This window comes from Culex quinquefasciatus, chromosome 3 (assembly GCF_015732765.1).
Source record: "Culex quinquefasciatus strain JHB chromosome 3, VPISU_Cqui_1.0_pri_paternal, whole genome shotgun sequence".
NCBI classification, from domain to species: Eukaryota; Metazoa; Arthropoda; class Insecta; order Diptera; family Culicidae; genus Culex; species Culex quinquefasciatus.
In genome coordinates, this window is record NC_051863.1 from 141,657,267 (window position 1) to 141,681,552 (window position 24,286).

The 24,286-nt window shown below is 40.0% G+C and overlaps 1 protein-coding gene across 50 annotated transcripts in view; it reads right to left on the bottom strand.

Moving 5' to 3' along the window:
• LOC6033527 (glutamate-gated chloride channel) overlaps positions 1-24,286 on the bottom strand; it is a 272,801-nt gene that overhangs the window by 166,385 nt on the left and 82,130 nt on the right. The window lies entirely within an intron of this gene.

Genomic DNA, 24,286 nt, shown 5'->3' on the forward strand with positions numbered 1-24,286 from the left:
AATAAGAAAAAATATGAAATCATTTCTTGGTCTATCACAACCCTGTATTTGTGTACCAACCAACGTTTCATTACATATGTTTGGTTTGAAGTATTCAAAAGACGTGAAAATGTTCGAAGATTCGATAATTCGTGTATCGATTGAAAAACGCAATTGGTTAGAATGCAAAATATGCAAAAAAATGTTCTAAACTTTTTTTTAAGAGAAATCGCGAAATCAGGGTCTTTTTTCAAGTAAAAATGCAAATAGGAGCATCAAAAGACTCATCAGACACATCCAACTGAATGCATTTTTTTTATATCAATTAACAATTAATTTCTTACCTGAAAATGGCATAATTTGCTATTAATGTCGATTTTATGATTGTAATTGTAATTTGTAATTTATTGGAAACGATAGCCTGTTAGTATAACACTTTTTATCAGGTTAAGTAGAAAATGAAAAAACTATTGCATTTTTTTATTTGTACCAAGTTTATCTTATGTAAACAAACTAATAAACCAATATGTAAAGCAGAAGATCATAACTTTATCAAAAAATTCCAGGTTCATTTTGTATTTTTCTATTTTTGAATCATATTTTGAAAAAATCATTTGACAACAGACACATTGCTTAAACAATTTATATATTTTCATGGTTTTTTTAATTGTGTTTCTTACTGGTAGCAGAAAACTTATACAGATGCTTGAATGTTGATATTAAAAAAAACTCCGGTGTTTAAAAAAGTAAGGCTGATGCAAATATTTTTCAAAAACAAAAAAAAATTCAAAGAACAAGCCAGAATAATAACATTTCGATTATCTGCACTTTAAATTTCATTAAAATTTTGAGGGTTTTTAAAAATAAAACTACCCCCTTATTTTTCAGGCCATTTTTGTAGAAGGGGGGGAGAAATATTTGCAACATCAATTGTTTGTTTTTTGTTTTTTTTTTTCAATTTAAAATAAAATTGTTGATTTTCCCATAAAAATTCCCCTAGAAACTTTAAATGCAATCCAAAAAGTGTGGAATCAATCAATTACTCCCAATTTTTGTGAAGTGTGGAGATGTGATGGTTTGTTAACAAATTAATTTTAAAAATAAAATCCAATAAAAAAAATGCAAAGAGTATCACAAAATAATGTTAAGAATGGCGAAACAATCATAAAATCTCAAAATATTAATGAATTAACAAAACAAAAGGTTTTTCTAAAGTTGTACGTCTTTTTCCGTGGCCAAATGAATAATGATCATAAAATAAACATTTAACAATGCACTTCAACTAGTTTTCAGTTTGATAGCACATTTTGTTTAAATTAAAATATGAAGAAGAAGGACATTTAATAAAAAAAATGCATTTGCCTTATTTTAAAAGTGCCCTATTGGATTTAAGATTCAAATTTAAACGTTCGACAATGTACTTTAAATAGTTTGATGTTGAAAGCAAAAGTTTTTTTAACACTGGAACGCCCAACGCATGTCCAACTTACACGGACGCCCAAGCCTCCCAAAAAAGTTGGAACGGTAACTTCAACTCGCTGGTTCTCGGGCATTACTCAACCAATCGGGACGATTCTTGTTTCCCGTGATTTGTAAGAATGTCTAGATGGTCTTAAAATTTTGCAGAACTTGATTTGAACAAATCTGTAATTTCTGCGACCGAAAACATCGTTCCACCTTTTTTCAAAACGACTGCCTCCGCGGAATTTTTGGCGAATTTTTTTTTGTACGCGAAAAAAAAAGTTGGAACAATGTTTTTGATCGCAAAAATTACAGATTTGATCAAATTAAGTTCTGCAAAGTTCTAGAATTATCTAGACATCCTAACAAATCACTGGAAAGAAGAATCTTCTTGATTGGTTGAGTTATGCCCGAGATCCGTTGAGTTGAAGATACCGTTCCAACTTTTTTGGAGCCTTGGGCGTTGGAATGTTAAATGAAAATTTCATTTTCAAATTTTAACCCTTACTACCAAAATGATTTTTTGTACCTCCTCCACTGACTTTAGCACTCTTTTTAGCTTTTGTTGAATATTTTTAATTCGAGCAAGTACGTCCAAAGAAGCCATTTTGTGCCATTTTTTTAAATAATCTTTTAATTATTTTTTTTTCAAAAAATTAATTTTTAATTTTCTGTTCTCGATCTTAACACAAATGGGGAAAATCCAGTTTCATTTTTCAATGGAACGATGTAATCTTGGCAGTGTTTGGTGAAATTTGTGTCATCACCCTTAAATAGGACTTCACTTCTCTAAACTAAAAAAAATCTAAATGTAGTCACATTGAGATCATCTCTCTGCAAGACTGCCAAACCGATGATACAGGTCCCTTTTATCTAGAATATCCGTCCAAAATATCTGAATCGAAAAAAAACTTTTCCGACTTTAAAAAACAAACCAGCTACAAACAAAAACAACTTTTCCCTGGTTACGGTTGGAAGTGTGATGAAAAATCACTGTGATCAAAAGATACTGTGATGAAAATAATTGCGCAGGACTCTAGAGAAGTGCAAAATGCGTAATACATATATATTTTTTGAATATTTCAAGGGTCAAAAACCGCAAATTTTGAGCCAGAAGTATGAACAAAAAATTTGCCGAACCATTATTTTTAGAAAATAAGAAAAATTAGAATTTTACTCTATTCCTTTACTTCAGTTTAATGTAAAATCTAATTTGCAAACGAAAAATAGTAAGCAGCTTTTTGATAAATTGCGAAGCCATTAAAAAATTGAATAGTTTTTTGAATTATTCAGAGCAGTGTCGTAGATTGACCATTCCTATATTATTCTTTTTCGAAAAATCGAGAAATGAAAAAAAAAATGTCTAAGAGACATTGAAGATTGGACCTCTGGATGCTGAAATACAGCAAATAAAAGAAAAAGAAACAAGAAAATTCAAGTTTGTTAAGTCTCATCCAAATAGCCTTTTATTTTCTCGTAGCAATATCTGAGAATCTGATGGTTCTAATTTCAGTGTTACATAATTAAAAATTTGTGAAGTTATCAGATATTTTTGGAAAAATATTTTAAATATTTTTGAATCTATTTTTACATTCTAAATAGGTCGTTATTTTGAATATTTGGCCTTTTCAAAATTTTAGTTAAAAAACAAAAATGTTAGAAAACATGTTTTAAGTTTTTAATCAACATCTCACAAAATTGTTTAAAAATGAACTTTCCGTTCACATCTCCTTCACATTCATCGACTATGATCGGCCTGGTGGCACTCCGGGTGGTGGTGCGGTGTGGTATTGCGGTTAACTGGTTGGAAAACAATTCGAACACCAATCCAACCCACACTCACGTACCCAGTTAAGCCGACATGTCACTCCGCCAGTAAGTTCCGAACGCTTCTCTGATGTGTCCTATCCTGACATTGGGCCAACCACTTCCTGTGCAGCTGCCAGGCGGGTGGTGTGACCCTATTCAAACTCACACCAAAACCAACATTGTCCGATGTGTGTTTGTGGGTGTGTGTTTAATTGTCCGATGTGTGTGGGTGTGTTTGTGTTCTGGAAAACCAATGACACGATGCGGCATGCAGCATTCCACAGTTTCCAGGGAATGGTGTGTTAGCTTTAATCATCCAATCTAAATGCTACATAATTCCACTTTTGACGGCCATCCCAAGGGGAAATGATGACCATGAACGTGCACATATTTGAAAGTTATTGTTTGGTCAGGATGATTTTTATGAACGCAAACATTTTTAAAAACTTTTATTTTGCCTTTTGTGTTGATCATATCAAAATTTAATTTTAAGTTCACATACAGAGCTTTAATCAAAGTTACAATTTCTCGAAGCATTTCTAACCTTAAAACATGATTATTCCCTCCGGAATCACATCGTGCGTCCTGTCAAATGAAATTCCAGCAGACATTCCATAGCCTGTCAGGTTGCCAAAACGTATGACGGAATGCCTGCTGGCTCAGCTTCCTCGTCATCGTCACCGGCGGTCGTCAGCTGGCATGAGATTGCTTCTGGCTGCAGGAATTACAGTGCGAGGGATTGTGGCCTGATGACCATACGTGCCTCGAACCGGTCGCCCAAACTTTTCCCTCCGTGTCAGCCACCGGGCGACGGGTGCGTGATCGGGATAGATTATTATGTATAAACTTGTTGTTGGCCGGGAAGGGGATGAAATGCAATTCCCATCGAGCCAATTCAGCATGGTTTTGTGTGGATGACACGCCCCGAAATGACAGCAGCTGGCATTGGCTGACCGTAACGTTACTGGTGACGGATTTGGGACAGTTTGGAAACGGAGATAAAAAAATCATTGAAATTAATTTTTAGGTCAAGAGTTCTACAATAAAAGTTTATAATTGGCAGCTGTTCCACAAGCCATATTTAATTTAACAAGAGAAGACAACAAATTTTCTCAGTGTAATCAAAAAGGTCAACCCTTAACTAGTTTGTAACACATTTTGGTTGGTCATCTGAGGATGGTGTCCCACGAGGAAACGCGCTGTCGGATTGGATTTGAGTGCAATTTGGCGTGATGTCAAAATGAAATTTTGATCAGACCTTTTTGATGGGTTCCATCTGAACCAAATTTGATCATTTGAGAACAGCTATTAAACGCATTTTGTAGCATTTCACGCTAATATTAATTGCAAAAAATCTTCAACTGTACGAATTTTACTTAATTGATCTCAGAAAAGTAATGCTAGCAAATTTATTGGATACTCTTTTTGAAGACATTTTCAATGTTCATGAATTACCAATGTACAGTCCCACGAAAAACAAAATTCCCGATAAAAATTCCGTCAATACATCGATATTTTGAAAACTAATGATTGGAAAGCAACTGGACGCGTGTAAAATGCATTTTTTGACATAGGACTATGTCTTTACTTACTATACTGGGGGGCCAGTTCAAAATTTCGATCCCAAGCGTCACATTTTGCGAACGTTATTTCAAACGATAATATCTTTATCCAGACACATTGAAATTACACAATTTTTGGACCATTCGATTCGGAAAACATTCAGCAATTTTCTATAAAATTTTCAGTATTGGCGCAATAGTATAACTATTCAAACAATTCAATTTTAAAATGCTTGAAATTTGCAAACAAAACGAACGATTTTGAGGGGAAAATCACCGCAGCAGCGGTGGCCGTCGACGATCGTTAAAAGAGGGGAAGTAGAGGCGAGGTAGAAGTATAAAAGTACGTGCTACCCTCTCCACTCCACTTAGTTGCCACGGAGATGCTGAACAACTCGGGTCGGCTCATAATTTCTGAGCCGCGGACGGGTGAACATCTACCAGCAGCAGCAACGCAAATTCTCTCTTGCTGAAGAAGGATTTCAGCCGCAATAATTCTACTGCCCACTCGATAGCTGTTGACGGGCATCGCGGGGAAAGCAACAGGATTGGAAAACGCTTGCATCACTCATCGGATTGGATTGCTGGGGAAGTAAACCAAAGGACAAATTTTCAAACAAACGGCCTTTTTCAAGGCCACCAAACTGGTCCCGAAAGAATCATTCTTGCTTTCTAGACTGTGGACAAACTTTGCCTGCGCACTCACACTCTCTCACAAACACACAAACGCATACAAAGCGAGCCAAACTTGCAAGTTTTGTCGCGAAAAATATTTCTTGCTTTCTATGATTATGGATAACCTTTGCCCAGAAAATCAACTTTATTTTTTTCAGAGAGAGAGAGAGAGAGTCGGAGAGCAATAACGAAGAAGGCAAATTGTGTGCGAATGCCGTAGAAAAGTGCCAAAATTCGGGTTCACACACACACGCGCACACTCCCGTTTGATGGTACACGCTGATTGGGTTCGATGCGTCGAGTTTCCCTTCCACGGATGTTCGATTGATGTATCTAAAATCGTCCCCTGAAAATGCTATCAGAGACGGCAACCAACAACAGATACACCCGGGGACGAGCAAAATCGCAAGCGGAGACAGCTTTTAGACATCGGAGTATAATCGCTTAACCACATAGACTGTGAAATTTGTTGTATGAATTAGTAGAACGAATCTACTACGGGCTCGTGTAATTGGTCACGGCCCCAGGCTGCACAGCCGGGTCAGCCAGGAAACTGAGGATGATCTTGTTTCTGTCTGACTGAAGATGGAAATTCTCGAGTTCGCTGCGAATGCTACTCACAACAAGAAGACGCAAATCATTCCACGCCACCCGGAAGGACGAGGAGCTGAATAATTTAAAACATTGAAACATTGCTTTAGGGAGGAATGCTGCTAAACGAAGCAGCACGGTTCCAGGTCAGAACCGAAAAAATACCAATCTAGATTGCTTCAGCTAGGATATTGGACATAAATAAACCACGTGGACACCTTGGAGGGGGAGGGGGGGGGGGTTGTTTGTATGGAAATTGAGATAATAAAGTAGCTTTTGCGTGAATGACGATAAACTCTTTCGTGATAGATTTTGTGGCCCTGAAAAGGGCCGTTTTGTATTGAATTGCTCCGTCCATGGCCATGACGGTCTTCTCTTAGAAACACCTTCAGCACACCCCGTCTTTCCTCGAAGACCAGTCCAGATTTGCGCTTCACGCCACCTTGTTGCCAGACGGAGAGTGGCCAGCTTGATGCCCTGGATGTTGCCTCGAAGAACCTTACGATGCCGCTTAGCGCCTTCTCTTCGATCCCATTTGCCTACCCGGCCACGTCGAGTCATATCGAGTCAGCTCCTTGCTGCGTTGTGGCTCGTCCGATAGTTGGGGAATGATTGAAAAAAATGAAAACTTGTCATTTTCTTATATATGGCTTCTTGCGCTACCTCCCCTTAATTGTTCTCTCAGCTTTTATCTCTCACTCTCTCACTGGAAGTGGACGGATGCTCACCTCGTCGTGAAGTTATAAAAAGGCGTTTCTATAAATTTTTCTCCTCATTCCCCATTCAACAATTATCGTAGTAGCGGCAGCAGCAGCAGCAAGTCATGACAAACCGTACCAAGCAAACCGCGTTAGCAGCTCGCCACGAAGGCAGCCCGCAAGAGAACGCGGGCCACCGGAGAAAGTCTCAACGGGATGCTAACGATTGCCCTTCCGGCGGCTGGTGCGTGAAATAGCCCAGGACTTCGAGAGGCAGGAACCGAGCGAAGCCTACTTGGTTGGGCTATTTGAGGACACGAACCTGTGTGCGATCCATACCAAGGATTAATGTGGGCCTAAACCGGCATCGCACACACAAATCTTAAAACAAACGGCCCTTTTCTGGGCCATTCAAATTGTCACGAAACAGTCTCAGAAATTCTCGACTTTTAGTTATCAGTAGACAGCAAATTTAATTTAATCTAATCGATGCCTCTGTGTAATCTCTAAATCGATGCCTCTGTGCTCTCTTGTACTAAGCTTGCTGGTTTTCCTATCTAGTTAGCATAAGAGAGCAAAGAGGCATCGAAATGCCTATTTTCTTGAACAAAAATTCATTTAACCCAGTGAGAAAAATCGAGCCAACTTGGCACGACCGAAACCAAATTCTTATTCCCAGCTTCACGAATCCACCTCTTATGTTTGCACCAGCTTATTTAAAAAAATTATTTGTATTTAAAAAAAAAAAAAATATTTGTATTTTTTAAAATAATCATAATTTTCATACATAATTGCTTTTCGATGCGAAGTTCTAGGTGCTGAACTGCAGTGTTGCAGTTTCGCTGATAAGAACATCTAGTTGTTGATTCACGTGAGCATAATCTCAAGGTGGTGTGGGTGGCGCAGGCATTCGGCGAAATCGACGACTGTGTTCTAAGGGAAAGAATCAGATTAAATGGTTTGGTTCTACGGAAAAATTTAAAAAACGACTCTTGAAACATACCTTATATGATAGAGTAATCTTCTCCAGCATCAGCCTAATCGTGCTCGTCGGGGCAAATCTGGTTCAGCATATCCTGCGAGACGTGGTGCAGTCCAATGGTAACCATGTTCGAAGGTGTGTTAGAAAATTGAACACAGCCGGAAACATGACCGCTGTGATCGTTGTAGATGAAGTTCAGCTGGTCCGTTAGGCACGAACAGCACGCTAATGCCGATGCTTCCGCGATTCAGCAGCTCTTGATTTTTGTACCACATCACAAGTGGACCACGCTCCTCGCGCTTGATTTGTTGAGAAGTTAGGCAGGTTACATGGTCCTGTAGGACAGCTCGACCCTCAGCAGAAAGCTAGACCGTGGCCGGATTATGCACTCCGAGGTTGGCGGGATAAGTGGGACATCTTTATGATAAAGGTTGAAGAGAGAATTCAAATAGGTAAAAGAAGAAGTGTTGAGAATAGAGTCACGTTTCGTTCCTGATATCGACTGGTCTTCTCTTCGAGATCCTTAAGATTGTTCTGCACTGTTTCGTGCTCCAGCAGGCCATTTTAGTATTTGCATCTAGTTCGTTAGCGTGGAGCTGATCGGCACAAACGGGGGGTTCATAGTGATTCATGAGCAGGTGGAAACGGACCACCGTCTCGGAAATCGTTACGGTGGTTCAACGTTTCGTAGTTTGCCATAAACACGGTTGACATCACGTTGTCTAGTGCCAGCCGAACAAGAATCGCTGGCGGCAGCGCTGAGACTTGGATAGATTGCATCGGGTACCAGGTCCAGATCGAGCCTTCCGCTTGCCCACAGGATCAGCCACGAGTGAGTCTTGACGAAGGGATCGTTTTGGACAAATTTAAGCTGAACTTGAACCCACCACCACCGGTAATATTTCCGACCGACTTTATTCTCATGCAAAGCTTCTTTAGCAAAAGCACCGGCGACCCGGCCGTTAAATGTTCCGATGTGGATTGGCTCTTGTTTACATCAGGTTGTGCCTCTGCAAAGGACCACAAATATTCACCATGACGGAAGCGGCAGACGGCAAAAGTCCGGTGACAATGATTCCGTTAACATCCGAAGACCGGTTCCATCTGAGAAACGTTGAACCACCGTGACGTTGTTCCGTAGGCGAACCGGTTCCACCCGCTGAATTTCACGTGAACGCAACACCTCTGCCAATCATTTCCACACCAACGAACTAGGTGGCTATTACTATAATACCCTGCCGGAGCGCCAAAAGGTGCAGAAAAAGCTTTCCGGATCTCGACCGGGCACCAGCCGATAGCAGCGATTGGAATCGACACGCACCAGCCGAGTTATCTTCCGCGCCGTTCCTTCCGCCGGTCCAACTCACCGTAAATCACAAATACCACCGTGGTTTCGGGGGAGAAAATATAAACAAAACAAACTTCGAGTTTGACACCTCAAAACAGCTCATGCCCGCAACGGCAGGGAAGCCAGATATACAGATTTGTCTGAGGTTACAGACATTTGAGCTTACGCCTTACTTGAGGTGCACATGCTTAGTAATGTTTCCATTTACAAATATTTAGTGCAAATATTGATCTGAACTTATTGTTCAGTGCCATGATATTTATTTAAAGATTCATTTGGTATAGTGTTCAGGTTAATTTATTTGGATTTTTGACGAAGAACTTTTCGACAAGTAAACATACATGCACAGACTTTTTCACCAAACTTGTTCAGACAGTTGAAAATGACGAAGTGGCATCCCTGAAGATTTTGTAAACAAAATTTGATGCTACACGCTAATTGGGTTCGAAGCATTGGCCTTCCCCTCTTGGGATGTAAGATTCAAGTACCTAATCGCACATCATTTTGTGCTTCCAAACCCTACTGAACGTTGGCTTGGCAAGATGTCGAGGCATTTGAAGAAGGTGTACGATGCGGCTTTTCGGAAGCGGAAGCGAGAGCAGAGAGAGGAGGAGAGGCAGCTGGCGGATGAGCCTGCCGCGGTGCCAGTGGACAACGCTGAGCGCATGGGGCGGAAGCGAGCTGCTGAAGGAGGTGGAGAGCACGGGGAGGATGATTCTGGTGCTGGACCGTCGGTGTCTAACATCGGAAAGCGGAGGAGGCAGGGACGAGAGGGAGGCAACCCGGGCGGGTCAAATGCGTCCGGCAGCACATCTGCCGAACGTATGAGACGGCTCCGGGAGAGGAGGAAGCGGACTGGACAAAATACGTTCGGTCGGAGCGACCAAGGAGGCGAGACCACGGATGATTGTTTCGTTGCTGGAAGGCGACGGCGTGGTGGACGGGGACTCGCAGACAATTTGGTAGCGGAAAATCCCGTGCACGGTAAGTTCTGACGTGATCAATGTTTGATGAAGTTAGAACCAGTTGGCTTGCGTTTAATATTTGCTTATAATTTTTGGGGTTTGCGTTCATTCTTAAAATTGAAACTTAAGTTTTCAGCGAAAGGAAAAAAATCAAATACACTAGAGTTCCGTTTTACGCTGCCCCGGTAAATGATCCCTAGTTTAACGCACCCTGATTTAAACTCAAAACCATTTGTGCCAGAACTCAAAAACAAGAAACCTCCAAACTTGAACTACAAAATAACGCTTCCCAATGTGCGCACTCTCCTCGTTTATGTCCCTAAATAAAATAACGCAAATGGGGGTTTTAGTTTTAGTGTAGTACGAACCGACAACTTGAGAGGCATACCAATTTTGTGAACAGATTTTAGCACCTTTTAGGGGGAATTCTGAGAGTGCAATTATAATGAATAATGCAAAGTTTATGCGATTTTTCATTTAAATTTTCAAATTCTCACAGTAACTATATATGCAACTTTTTAGGGATTTCTCCGCCCATGGAGGCAGACACAATAAGCCTCCATGATCCGGTGGTGCAGATTGATGAAGAAGGTGAGACGTTAAACACATTGTGTTATTGTGAAAAATTTACTAAACATGCAAAATAACTTTTTAGAAATGCCATCAAATTCTGCACCAAGTCAGTCGGATAGCATTTCAGATGGGGCAAGCCAGGGTAGGTCTTTAAATTTATGCGAAGTTTTCGAGGTTTGGGTCAACTCTATCGTGTTTCACAGAGCCAGGTCCTCGCAATGCAAGCAGACCGAACTACGACAGGGCCACTCTTGAGTTCCGTAAGCTTTTCGTTGAGAACTCGTTTGGTGCTGTGTGCAGCGTTTGCGACAGACTTTGGTTCAAGAACGACTTGAAGCCCATCACTGAAGCTGGAGGAAATGTACTGGTACAAGCCGGCGACTTTGATTCAACCGAAGGTTTCATGGTGTGCCAAACCTGCAACAGCAGCTTGAATCGTGGAAAGGTCCCAACCCTGTCCAAAAGCAACGGATTTGTTTACCCGCCGATACCACCGGGTCTTCCCAAACTGGATATGATCAGCAAGCGGCTGATTTCTCCCCGTTTCATCTTTCTGGTGATTCGTCGTCTGTGTCATGCTTTGGGCAACTATGGTATCATTGGGCAGGTGATCAATGTGCCGGTAGACGTTGAGGAGATGGTTCGGGTTCTTCCTCGCGATCTTGATAATGACTGTGCGATTAATGTGAGCTTCAAGAAGCACACTGCACACAAATCGAGCCATTACTCGGGGTGGGTTTGCAAGGGGACTGTTTATGCTTGGCTCAAGTATCTCGTAACTACTCCGTTGTATAAACGTGAGGGCATTACTTTTGACGAAGAACGATTGAATGCGTTCGGAGCAGATCCACAGGAGGGTCCCTCGCGGGCGGAAGAAGCAATGCCACTGGATATCATCGAAGATGAAGCCGAGCTGTTGGCTAGCATGCAACAAACTGCGATGTGGAACGAAGACATGTACCTGGAGCTTTGCCCTACCATGAACCGAATGCCCTCGAGTATTTTGTACGATGAGAATGCCGAGGAGTTGAGTAATCCCGACATATACTTTGGGTTCCCGACAACGATCAAGCAAGGCGTACAACCTACTGTGTTCAACAAGGCGAGCAGTGAAGCTAGGCGAGCTGACAGGCGGGGTGCTCGTCCAGATCACATTCTGGCCATGGCCATGAAGGTGTTATACTGCCGTATGATTGAAGGGCTCAAATGCCACTTCAAATCTGTGGGAACAGATAACGTCACACGTGCCCAGCTCAGCGATCCAGAGTTCCAGAGGAATATGATGGAGATTGGCTTGGCTTTCTTCAAAGGGATACCGAACTCTGTGCAGTACTGGCAAGGACGCAAACAGGACCTCTTCGCCATGATTCGACAGTTGGGTAAACCAACAATGTTTCTCACCTTGAGCGCCAGTGAAACTCAATGGGAAGAACTGTTGAAGGTGCTGCACAAATTGTCCAGTGACTACGATGACCTTGAATTGGCCGACCCGCTGTCGGAGTTAAGCGCGTTTCAAAAGGCAAAGTTGGTCGTTGAAGATCCTGTGACGTGTGTTGCATACATCGACAAGCTTGTTGACGTCATAATGCGCATCTTGAAGTCCAAACGGTTCAGTCCATTTGGTAAATACTACGTTGTGGATTACTTCAAGCGGATCGAGTTTCAACAACGTGGTAGCGCGCATGCCCACATCATGCTCTGGTGTGCAAACGATCCTCGTGAGGACGTTTCCGAGGACATGCCCGCCACCATTGAAATGATCAACACTCTCTGCTCCATCGATGCCTTCCGTTGGTTGGGACCACTGCTTGGCAAGAAGCAAGAGCACGCTCACACACGTACGTGTTACAAACACAACGATAAACGTTGTCGTTTCAACATACCGTACTGGCCGATGAACGAGGATCGGGTATTGGTGCCCCTTCCGGCTGATGACAGTCGTCGTTCTGCACTGAAGAAACGTGCTCTCGAGTTTCGTGAGATTCTGGAAACGAAGACTTTCGAAACTCTCGAAGACTTTCTGGCCGATTGTGAGTGTACCGAGGAATACTACCTCGAAGTGATTCGTGCATGGCTACAGCGACCAGCGTTCTTCTTCAAGCGTCCGATGAATCAGCTCTACATGAATCCATTCAACGTTTGGATTGGCGGTGTACTTCGTTCCAACAGTGACCTGCAGTTCATCATGGACGAGTACTCGTGCGCCTCTTATTTGGTTGATTACGTCAACAAGACAAATCGAGGCATCAGCGCGTTTCACCGAGAGCTTCTCGAGCTGCAGGAGCAGTATCCCGACTACGACTATCAAGGCTTGCTGAAGAAGTTGGGCGTGAGAGTACTCAACAGTGTTGAGATGTGCTCACAGGAAGCAGCGTGGATCTTGCTCCGGTTACCAATGTCCGAAGCAAGCCGGAAAATCGAATTTGTGCCGACAATGTGGCCAAATGAGAGAACCCGATGCCGGAAGCGACACCAGCAGATGGACAACGAGGGACTCGACGACGACTCAACGGACGTGTGGACCAGAAACATCGTCCAGAAGTATGAGGACCGCGATGGATTGGAGGATGTGTGCCTGGCTGATTTCGTCGCATGGTATGCACCGATGAAAAGCACCAAAAACAGCTACAAGCTGCGAGGCACTGCCAAAATCCTGCGATGGCGAGGATACCCGATGAGCGAAATGGTCGAGTACAAGCGAGAGGCAGTGCTCCTGTTTTTGCCGTTCCGGAATGAACGAGTCGACCTGCTGGACCAGAACAAATTCCTCCAATTGTACGATTCGCATGAGACAGAGCTCATCGCGAAACGTAAGGAATACGATTGTGAGTTGAATTTGGAGCAGACCGTTGAGGAATACCTCCGAATAATCGCACAGGAAGGCGATGGCGAGCAGAGAGAGCCGCCACGGAGAAGCACAACGAGTACGTGAGGAGCATCGACATGCAGCCAAACAACGATGACATCGAAAACCTGCCGACTTCTGCACTGCGAGCGATTGTGAAACAACGTTCGAATGTCATGCCAAAAGCTGACTACTGTGCCTGGATGCGGCAGGCTAACGAGAAGCAGCGCATGTTGATCCTCCACATCATCCATCGACTGACGAGCTTTGATCCTGAAATTCCAGCGATGCAGATCTTCCTGACTGGACCAGCGGGTAGTGGTAAAACGTTCTCACTGCGTCTGATGATGGAAACCTATAACCGGTACAGCCAAGGTCACAACTCTCGCAACAACGCGTATATTGCATGTGCGTCGACAGGCAAAGCATTGACGGTGTTACGGTCCATCGTGCCTACCGCATTGCAATATCGCGCCAGAGTGACTCAAAGCTTAGCCCTGAATGGCTGCAGACGTACCGAAATGAATTCCGGAACGTGAAGCTCCACATTGTAGATGAAGTTAGTATGCTTAGCGCAGGTAACTTCAGAACAATGCACATACGTTTGCAGGATATTCATTTGGACCACCTTCACCCATTCGCTAACCAGAACGTTACGTTTACCGGAGATTTACATCAGCTGAATCCAGTCAATGCTTTACCAATCTATAAGGCTCCGAGAAATTCGATTGGTGGATCTTGGCTGTGGGATTACATCCGACTGTACGAGTTGGATCAGGTCATGCGTCAGACCGATGTGGTGTTCTCCACCATCCTCACCGCGATTGGCGAAGGCAAGAAACTGACGGATGAACAGAAGACGCTGATCGAGAGTCGGTTCAAGTCAGTGGAGGACTGCCAACGGAAGCTCCCAACGCCGTTTGGCTGTTCCATCAAAACGTTGATGTCGATCGATTCAACAGAGAAGCGTTGAGTGGGCTCGAGGGTCTGGACTGTCTTGCCGACGATATGATCACAGGTCACAGCACATCCGCTCAGGCAACCAGTGCACGAACGAAATTACATAAAATGAGCACAGCCCAAACGAGTGGGCTGCCATATATGGTTCGTTTTTGCATTGGAAAGCCCTACATGATCACTACCAACATCGATGGCGATGATAATCTGGTAAACGGAGCAATCGGCGAGCTGAAGTATGTGGAGATGCGGGAAAACGACGCCGGCGAAGAAGTGATCTACAGACTCTGGTTGCAATTCGATACGGAGAAAATCGGAACCATTGCAAGATCTAAGGCGCAGGCAGTCGTTAACGCCCGACCCCATCTCCTGCAGCAGGATTGGACCCCCATCACGAAGCAGCACGTGAACATCGCTCTTGGAGGTACGATCAAATGCAAGCGGATTCAATTTCCGATTGCGAGTGCCTGTTCCATGACAATCCACAAGTCACAAGGTGGAACTTTCTCCAAGGTCGTTTACCAGTACAGTCGCTCGCAGGAGCAAAGGCTGGTGTACGTTGCTTTGTCACGGGTTACTTCGCTGGAAGGACTCTACTTGACCTACGCGGACAATCCCTCCCTAGATCCGTCTAAGGAAAAGCCTGTGTTCCACCACGCCAAGGCAAACAACTCTCCAGCGATGCGTGAGTTGCGGGACGAATACAAGCGCTTGAGGAATAACCGTTATCGAACGATCGGAGACGATTTTTCTGAGGTGTTGGCGAGTAGTGGACCAGCATGCACCCTGATGACAATCAACGTCCAAAGCTTGAGCGCTCATCACCAGGATATATCGATCGATTCCATACTGACCAGTGTAGACTACTTGGCCCTAAGCGAGACGTGGTTGGATGATAACTCCTCGGTCGAGATTGAAGGCTACACTTGTGTTGTCCAGTCCAAAAGGGATGACGCAAGATCTGGCGGTGTGGCAATTTATCGAAAGACGACGACCAAAACCAGCATGGCAGTCCCGTATACTCCCGAATTGGTGAGTCAAGATCGAGACGAACTTTTCGGTGTGGCAGATAAATACGGTGACGTTTGCGCTGCTACAGTGGATGTGATGGGCACTGAGGTACTGCTGTTCTCGGTGTACATCATCCCAGGAACCACACTGAAGCAGAAAGGTTGGTTTTGGCACGGAAGTTGCTCCAGACTGCCCGCACTGGTTTGCCAATGGTAGTAACCGGTGATTTTAATGTCGACGTTTCCAAACGAGAAAATGTCGAATTCATTAAGTTTATGGGCGAGCACTTCCAACTATCCTTAGCTAACGACGTGAGACAGACGACCACAAATCGTGGAACGGTCCTTGATCTCACATTTACCAGAGGCATACATGTGGCGAGCAATTCGCGGTATGCATGCTATTTTTCCTACCACAGACCCATGCTGTCTGTACTACGAACTGAAGAACCCGAGCCATCTCAGTTGCATTGATCCATAAACGTTCAAAGCCGGACACGACGATATTATCATCGGATTTTACAAGAAGAAATTGAAATGTAAATTACCAGTTACACTAACACAAACTCACAAATGAACTGTAAACTCATTAATTTAAGTATAACAGAAAACTTTTGTAAACACTAACTAAACACACTGACCCCTCCCCTCCCCCCAAACATTAACATCACTACATCAGGAACCAAATGAAATGTAAATATTACTTTAAGAAGCAGAACAATATTGTACTACACACTAAAACCTACCCAACAACCGCCCCTTCCCCTCTTCCACCCACTCCTTCTCTTTCTCGCTTTATTCATATATTGAACTTATTTAATGATTCATTCAACCATCATCAATTGTTTATTAACAGGAAACCATCCCCCGCCCTCTTGGAACACCGCTGATGGACCCAGCCAGGATCAAGCCTAATCTCATTTCTTCATTCCAGGGCAAAAATTAAACGGTCCTTTTCAGGGCCACCAAAATATTCACGAAAGAGTTACTCTGCAACAATTCTATCAAGCAAAATAAAATAATCTGGTTTTACATTTCACTATCTATCCGAAAACATACTGTACTACACACTAAAACCTACCAAACAACCGCCCCCCTCCCTTCTTTCCCTCCCCTTCCAGCCACGCCGTCTCCTTCCCACTTTATTCATATATTTAACGTATTTAATTATTCAGTCAACCATCATCAATTGTTTATTAACAGGAAACCATCCCCCCGCCGTCTTGGAACACCGCTGATGGACCCAGCCAGGATCAATCCTAATCTCATTTCTTCATTCCAGGGCAAAAATTAAACGGTCCTTTTCAGGACCACCAAAATATTCACGAAAGAGTTATTCTGCAACAATTCTATCAAGCAAAATAAAATAATCTGGTTTTACATTTCACTATCAATCCGAAAACATCAGCAATCCTAATAAAAATTTAAGGCCCTGTACTGTCCTATGTCTTTCGGCTATGTCTCTGACATACCATCTTGAACTTTTTTTTATCCAAATGTTAAAACCTAGGTTGGTAATTTTAATTTTAATATTTTTCTATTTTTTAGTTCTCCCAAAAATAATTTCAATATCAAAAGATTGTGTTGTTAAGTATTAGTCACACGTTTTTCCTCTATGTTTATTTTTAAATTTTGATTTTGTCAACCAAAATTTCATCATAGCTTAGTTTTTTTTTCATATGGATTAATTTATTTTTAATGTTTGTATAAAAACAGTGCGCCCATCCCGAGAGTTCCCGGAACAAAATTCCAAGGTTTTTTTTTTTGCAAGACCGGAAATTCCCGAATCTCGGGAGTTTTCATATTTCGTCCCGGGAATTCCCGAAATTGAAAAATAATCACATTTTGTTCTGGAATTTAAGATTTGTTTAGATGAACAGCTGAATACTTAGTGATCGATAAAAATTCAAAAATTATTATAGCATAGCATAGCATAGCATAAGCATAGCATAGCATAGCATAGCATAACGGGTCTGCACCACGCTGTAGGGGGTGCCACAATGGTCAATTCAATATTCTTAGACAATTTGATTGCTGCCCGGTACAACCAAGAATATCTAAGAACGTAAATTTCCACACTGTGCTCCAAGGCTACGCCCATACAGTCCCGTGGGGATTTAGGAGGGGATGTTTTGTTGTTCACTAGTGGCAAAAGTGCAGGAACCCATGCGACTTTTAAAAGTGAACGGAATATTTTTGGGAGGTTTGGAATGGGGGTTAGGGGAATTTCATCGGGCCGATGAAAATGGTTGAGTGCGTAATGTATTAAATGATTTGAATGTTTGTAAGTGTAAATGTGAGTCTGTAGTGTATTATCTAATAAGCATATAGTTTTGTAATAATGATAAATAATAAATATAATAAATATAGTAAATAAAATAAATATAATAAATATAATAAATACAATCAAGATGATTCCAGGAAGCTGTAAAAAAACAGTTATTTAAAATATAAATGCTCCAGATGGTTCCCATGCTGTTTTAGAAAGTTACGTTAATTTAAGCAGTTTGATCATATATGGTATGAGGAGATGGTATATTACAGGAAAGGAATAGGATAAGGAATAATATGAACATTCAAATAAATCATATAGTGAGTAGACAAATTTACATGTAGACATTTAATTTAAAATAATTTCAGGAAGCTGTAAAAAATGAAAATAATTTAAAAAGTAATACTCCAGATGGAAACACAAATAAAACAACAAAGACACAAGAATCCTAAAACGCGGCTTCGCACCTTCCACATAATTCGACATGAGCACGATCACGAATACAGCACAAAAAGAACGCCACAAAAATCCATCTTCCCGGCGCTGCTGCTCACACGATAATGACGCGCAATAATATTCATTTTGACCGAGCCACGTAGCCCAGTGGTAACGCTTCCGCCTTGTAAGCGGTAGATCGGGGTTCAAATCCCGGCTCGGACCAACACAACTGGTGATCTTTTCCCTTCTGGATTCGATTACTTAGTAAAGGGAAGGTAGTGTATCGTCACAAACTGGACCTTATCACGACACCTTAGGGAGGCGACCTATGGAATGTTAACATAAACCTCAACATGTTAACATTAAGTTGAGAATGGAATTGCCACTGAATCCGCTTTGTAAATGCCGGCCCCGATACTCTTCAAGGGTGTTCCCCTCAGGAACTGGGAAAGATTTACTTTAATAATATTCATTAGCACAATGACCCCCCTCACCGCATGCATGATATGAACACGATCACGAATACAGCACAAAAAGAACGCCACAAAAATCCATCTTCCCGGTGCTGCTGCTCACACGATAATCAGAAGAAATTCAAATTAGCGTGTTATACTGATATTCGACCCCGTCGTGCTATCATGTCGTACGTTGCATTTTGACGTTCCGAGAAAAACGCATTTTAATGTTTAACCTTGAATGAACAAAAACGAGAGCACGCAATGCAAACCAAAACAAATAGGTTTTGTTCGGTTGACCATTCTGTGCATTGCCCCGAAGTTTGGTTGAATTGTTGTAACTTCTTGTAAAACTTGGGTTTTCCAGCACTTGTCGTCACTCCTGAAGACGGTATCATCCAGATTTTTAAGCAGAGATGGCGTTCGAATGGTGAACGCCCGAAATGTCAAAATTACGCAGTGGTACCAACATTACGAAACAAGTGTGACACGGTATGACAGCCATACTTTTTTTCTAATGTTGGTGCTACTGCGCGATTTTGACATTTCGGGCGTTCACCATTCGAACGCCATCTTCGCTTAAAAACCTGGATTAGTTTTCAGAACGCCACAAAAATCCATCTTCTTGGCGCTGCTGCTCACACGATAATCAATAAAAAAATTCAAAAATTATTATAGGGATAATTTCTGATATTTTCTATTCAATATTATATATTATAAAAATGACTGGTTATTATAATTAGTAATGTAAATGTGAATTTAAAAATATTGAATTTGAAAAAAATATCATATTCAATTATTTTTTATCAAATACATGCTGGTGTTGTGCAAGCAGGACAAATGTAACGAATTAAGACAGCTGTTCAAGCCATTTTTTTGCATAATGTTTAGATTTTTTTATTGATTTCAATTAAAACAGGAACAGAACAACAAAATCAGTACTCCAATTTCCAAATTTATTGCTCTGAAATCTCCTGTACCTATTTAAACTGCAGTTTCAATTTTCCCCAATTGGTGGCAGTTACTTAAAGATTATTTGTAAAATATATTTTATAAAAACATGATATTCTAAACTTACCTAAAATATAACATTGACTGGTATCATTTTAATTGTTGTCGTTTCTTGTTTTTTGTTTACATTTTCAAAGGTTTTTTCATTTATCTTTTCTACTCATGTCATATAAAACAAATAAAATAAAGAGAAAATTACAAATATAAGAGACTTATTTTTAATTTAAATCATTGGATTAAAAAATGTGGTTCATTAAAAATCCAAGGAACTAAAACTCAAAAGAACTAAAAAATCCATTCTTTATTTAAAGTTATCTTAAAACTGCTGACCTTGTTTCAATTGAAGTGTAGATTGTCACTATCTAATGGTAAAATTATACATCAAAAAACTTTGAACATCAAAAAACAAAAACTAATTGAACGCCCTAAATAAAAACACATTCTTGTAAATGCAATTTTCAGAAAATTTCATTTACCTATCATTAATTTAAACAATCAAAAAATGTATTTAGGGGGGGAATCACTCTATAAATGAGAAAAAAGCACCAGAATATTTTGAATTGAACATATCCGTAGTAACAGTTCAATAGGGCGAATCTACGTTTGTAAACAAGCAGTCTATCCCTTTCTCACGTCACGTGAACTGTCACTTGAGCAAAAGGGATAGGCTGTTTGTTTACAAACGCAGATTCGCCCTATTGAACTGTTACTACGGATATTCTTTATCAGGAAGGTGAAACACAACTTTCCACATATAAATCTCCCATTTCCTCAGTTTTTATTGCTAATTGTTCCAAAATATTTCACTCTTATTAAATGAAGTACATATTTCCTTTTTTTCTTTGCTGAAATAGGTATTTGCAAACAAAATCTTCGCACCAAAAAAAAAATGGTTTCACCTTTGTTAGGTTCGTTGCGCAATGCCAATAAACTCTTTTACGATCGCTGCTTTCTTCATTGCACCATCAATGAATGAGGGGAGTCTGTGATGGGTCGGATCCTCCAACAGGTTGGGCTATAAATTTCACTCTCATTTTAATTTTTCATTGCGGCAGCATTTTCATCTTCCCGGGTTTTGTCAATAATGCAGTCACCTTCACTGATGAAGGGTGTTTTTTGTTACTATACAGAGGTGTAAAAATGCCCAAATCCGATTAAATTTGCAATCCAATCGATCATTTATTAAAAACCAATTTCACAGATTATCACTTTTACATCTGCATATACAAACTAGTTAATAATTGTGCGCCCCAAAGGGTGGCGTCCTCCCTTACTCTGCAGTGCACCAGGACGATCAATAATTAATATTCAATTAATCGGTAAATCATCACTCCGAAAGTGGAAAATTGCAGCCCTTTCTTCCGGAAGCCAAAGAGGACCTCCCACTCAATCGATGCTGCATAATTGATCAGAACAGCAAACACAGTATCACTCGTCATTTATTCAGAGAACCGTAAAATTAAATCCCTAGCGAACTGACCTCTCCCCCACCATCGCCCCGTGGCTGCGATTTGCTCGTTCCGCCCGATTGGTCCATTCCAAATAATGACCCCCCGCTTTTTACCCCGGGGTCAAAGCTCCGAGGGGACTTATCGGCCGTCAAGGGTTTTCCTGGTTTTCGCTTTGTTTTCGTTTTTTTTTTGTTTCGCCAATTTAAATAATTTTACGGGACCATCCGGGAAGAGAAAGGTCGATTTCGAAAATAAAAAGAACGGATCAGCATTGGGTAAGATAGAGGAGCAATTCTCTAGGATTTCGGTCATTCGATTTTTTTTGTATTTTTTAAACCGACTGAAACTTTTTTGGTGCCTTCGGTATGCCCAAAGAAGCCATTTTGCATCATTAGTTTGTCCATATAATTTTCCATACAAATTTGGCAGCTGTCCATACAAAAATGATGTATGAAAATTCAAAAATCTGTATCTTTTGAAGGAATTTTTTGATCGATTTGGTGTCTTCGGCAAAGTTGTAGGTATGGATACGGACTACACTGGAAAAAATAATACACGGTAAAAAATTTGGTGATTTTTTATTTAACTTTTAACACTAAAACTTGATTTGCAAAAACACTATTTTTAATTTTTTAATTTTTGATATGTTTTAGAGGACATAAAATGCCAACTTTTCAGAAATTTCCAGGTTGTGCAAAAATCATTGACCGAGTTATGAATTTTTTAATCAATACTGATTTTTCAAAAATCGAAATTTTGGTCGCAAAATTTTCAACTACATTTTCGATGTAAAATTGAATTTGCAATCAAAAGTACTTCAGTGAAATTTTGATAAAGTGCACCGTTTTCAAGTTATAGCCATTTTTATGTAACTTTTTCGAAATAGTCGCAGTTTTCATTTTTTAAAATTAGTGCACATGTTTGTCCACTTTTGAAAAAAATATTTTTGAAAAGCTGAGAAAATTCTCTATATTTTGCTTCATCGGACTTTGTTGATACGACCTTTAGTTGCTGAGATATTGCAATGCAAAGGTTTAAAAACAGGAAAATTGATGTTTTCTAAGTCTCACCCAAACAGCCCACCATTTTTTAATGTCGATATCTCAGCAACTAATGGTCCGATTTTCAATGTTAAAATATGAAACATTTGTGAAATTTTCCGATCTTTTCGAAAACAATATTTTCGAAATTTTCAAATCAAGACTAACATTTCAAAAAGGCCAAACATTGAATATTACGCCCTTTTAAAATGTTAGTCTTGATTTGAAAATTTCGAAAATATTTTTTTTGAAAAGATCGGAAAATTTCACAAATGTTTCATATTTTAACATTGAAAATCGGACCATTAGTTGCTGAGATATCGACATTAAAAAATGGTGGGCTGTTTGGGTGAGACTTAGAAAACATCAATTTTCCTGTTTTTAAACCTTTGCATTGCAATATCTCAGCAACTAAAGGTCGTATCAACAAAGTCCGATGAAGCAAAATATAGAGAATTTTCTCAGCTTTTCAAAAATATTTTTTTCAAAAGTAGACAAACATGTGCACTAATTTTAAAAATGAAAACTGCGACTATTTCGAAAAAGTTACATAAAAATGGCTATAACTTGAAAACGGTGCACTTTATCAAAATTTCACTAGAGTACTTTTGATTGCAAATTCAATTTTACATCGAAAATGAAGTTGAAAATTTTGCGACCAAAATTTCGATTTTTGAAAAATCAGTATTGATTAAAATTCATAACTCGGTCAATGATTTTTGCACAACCTGGAAATTTCTGAAAAGTTGGCATTTTATGTCCTCTAAAACATATCAAAAAATAAAAAAAAATTAAAAATAGTGTTTTTTTTTTACAAATCAAGTTTTAGTGATAAAAAGTTGAATAAAAAAATCACCAATTTTTTTACAGTGTATCATTTTTTTCAGTGTAGTCTGTATCCATACCTACAACTTTGCCCAAGACACCAAATCGATCAAAAAATTCCTTCAAAAGGTACAGATTTTTGAATTTTCATACATCATTTTGTATGGACAGCTGCCAAATTTGTATGGAAAATTATATGGACAAACTAATGATGCAAAATGGCTTCTTTGGGCATACCGAAGGCACCAAAAAAGTTTCAGTCGGATTAAAAAATACAAATATTAAAATTGAAGAAAAAAGACCGATTTCGTAGAGAATTGCTCAGAGGTTTTTGCTTCTTAATGCATACAAAATTTAGCACAAGTGTCTTGGTTTTTATTCTTCTGATAAGGTACATAATCTGCTGGGTTTTTTAGGAAATCGCTTGCGTCTGTTGTTTTTTCGAAATTTATAAGATATACTTTGAACTGATCTACGAAATAAGTTAGATTTAATTGCTGCAAAGATGTACACTAATTTAATTAAATATCATATGGGTCGCCAACTCACACAGTCGTCAGATTTTGAAACAATTTTTTGTATTTATTCGAAGGCAATACGTTTTCTAGAAATTTTGAGTACGCGATCATTGAATAATGGGTATTTATCTCTATTTTTTTTTACTTATTTTATGCACATTTCGTTTACGCGGATTTATGTTTTCCGTTGGTAACAAATCTTAGTCATGCAGGAATAAGTAAAATATTTTAATGGCTGTAAAACTCAGCAAGAAGAGGTACAATCTTTCAAGTTTCATGGACAAATTGAAAAAAAAAACTTAACCTTTCGAAAAAATATTTTCACAAGTGGGCAACTATTGACGCTTTAAAAAACCCAACAAAATTGCAAAATTTTCGTTTAAATTAATGTTTTAGTAGATTATTTAAAACTTCTGTCGTGTACTTTACTTAAATTTGAATCATATTAAACACTTGCATTGCAACTTGCATGCAAAAGTATATGATGTTTAAATTTTATTTCCGACCGTTTTTTTATTATTTTTTTTTTTCAAAACAGCAATGGTAACGCTAACAAATATTTATTGGTCTTGCTGGCTAAAGCTCAAAATTTGTCTTTTTTGTTCCCATAAAACATATTTTGAAAAACGTCAAAAATCCTGTATTAGCGTAAAGTATGCAAATATATAGTAAATCAAAAAAAAAATACAGGTTTCTGAGAAATTTACGCTCCTGCGCTATCTCTTAAGAATTGGCAATTTTTGGTTTTAAATTAAGGTGGACTTTTCACACTATAAATTAAACTGCAAATAATAACTATTTTTGAAAATTCGTATTTTTTT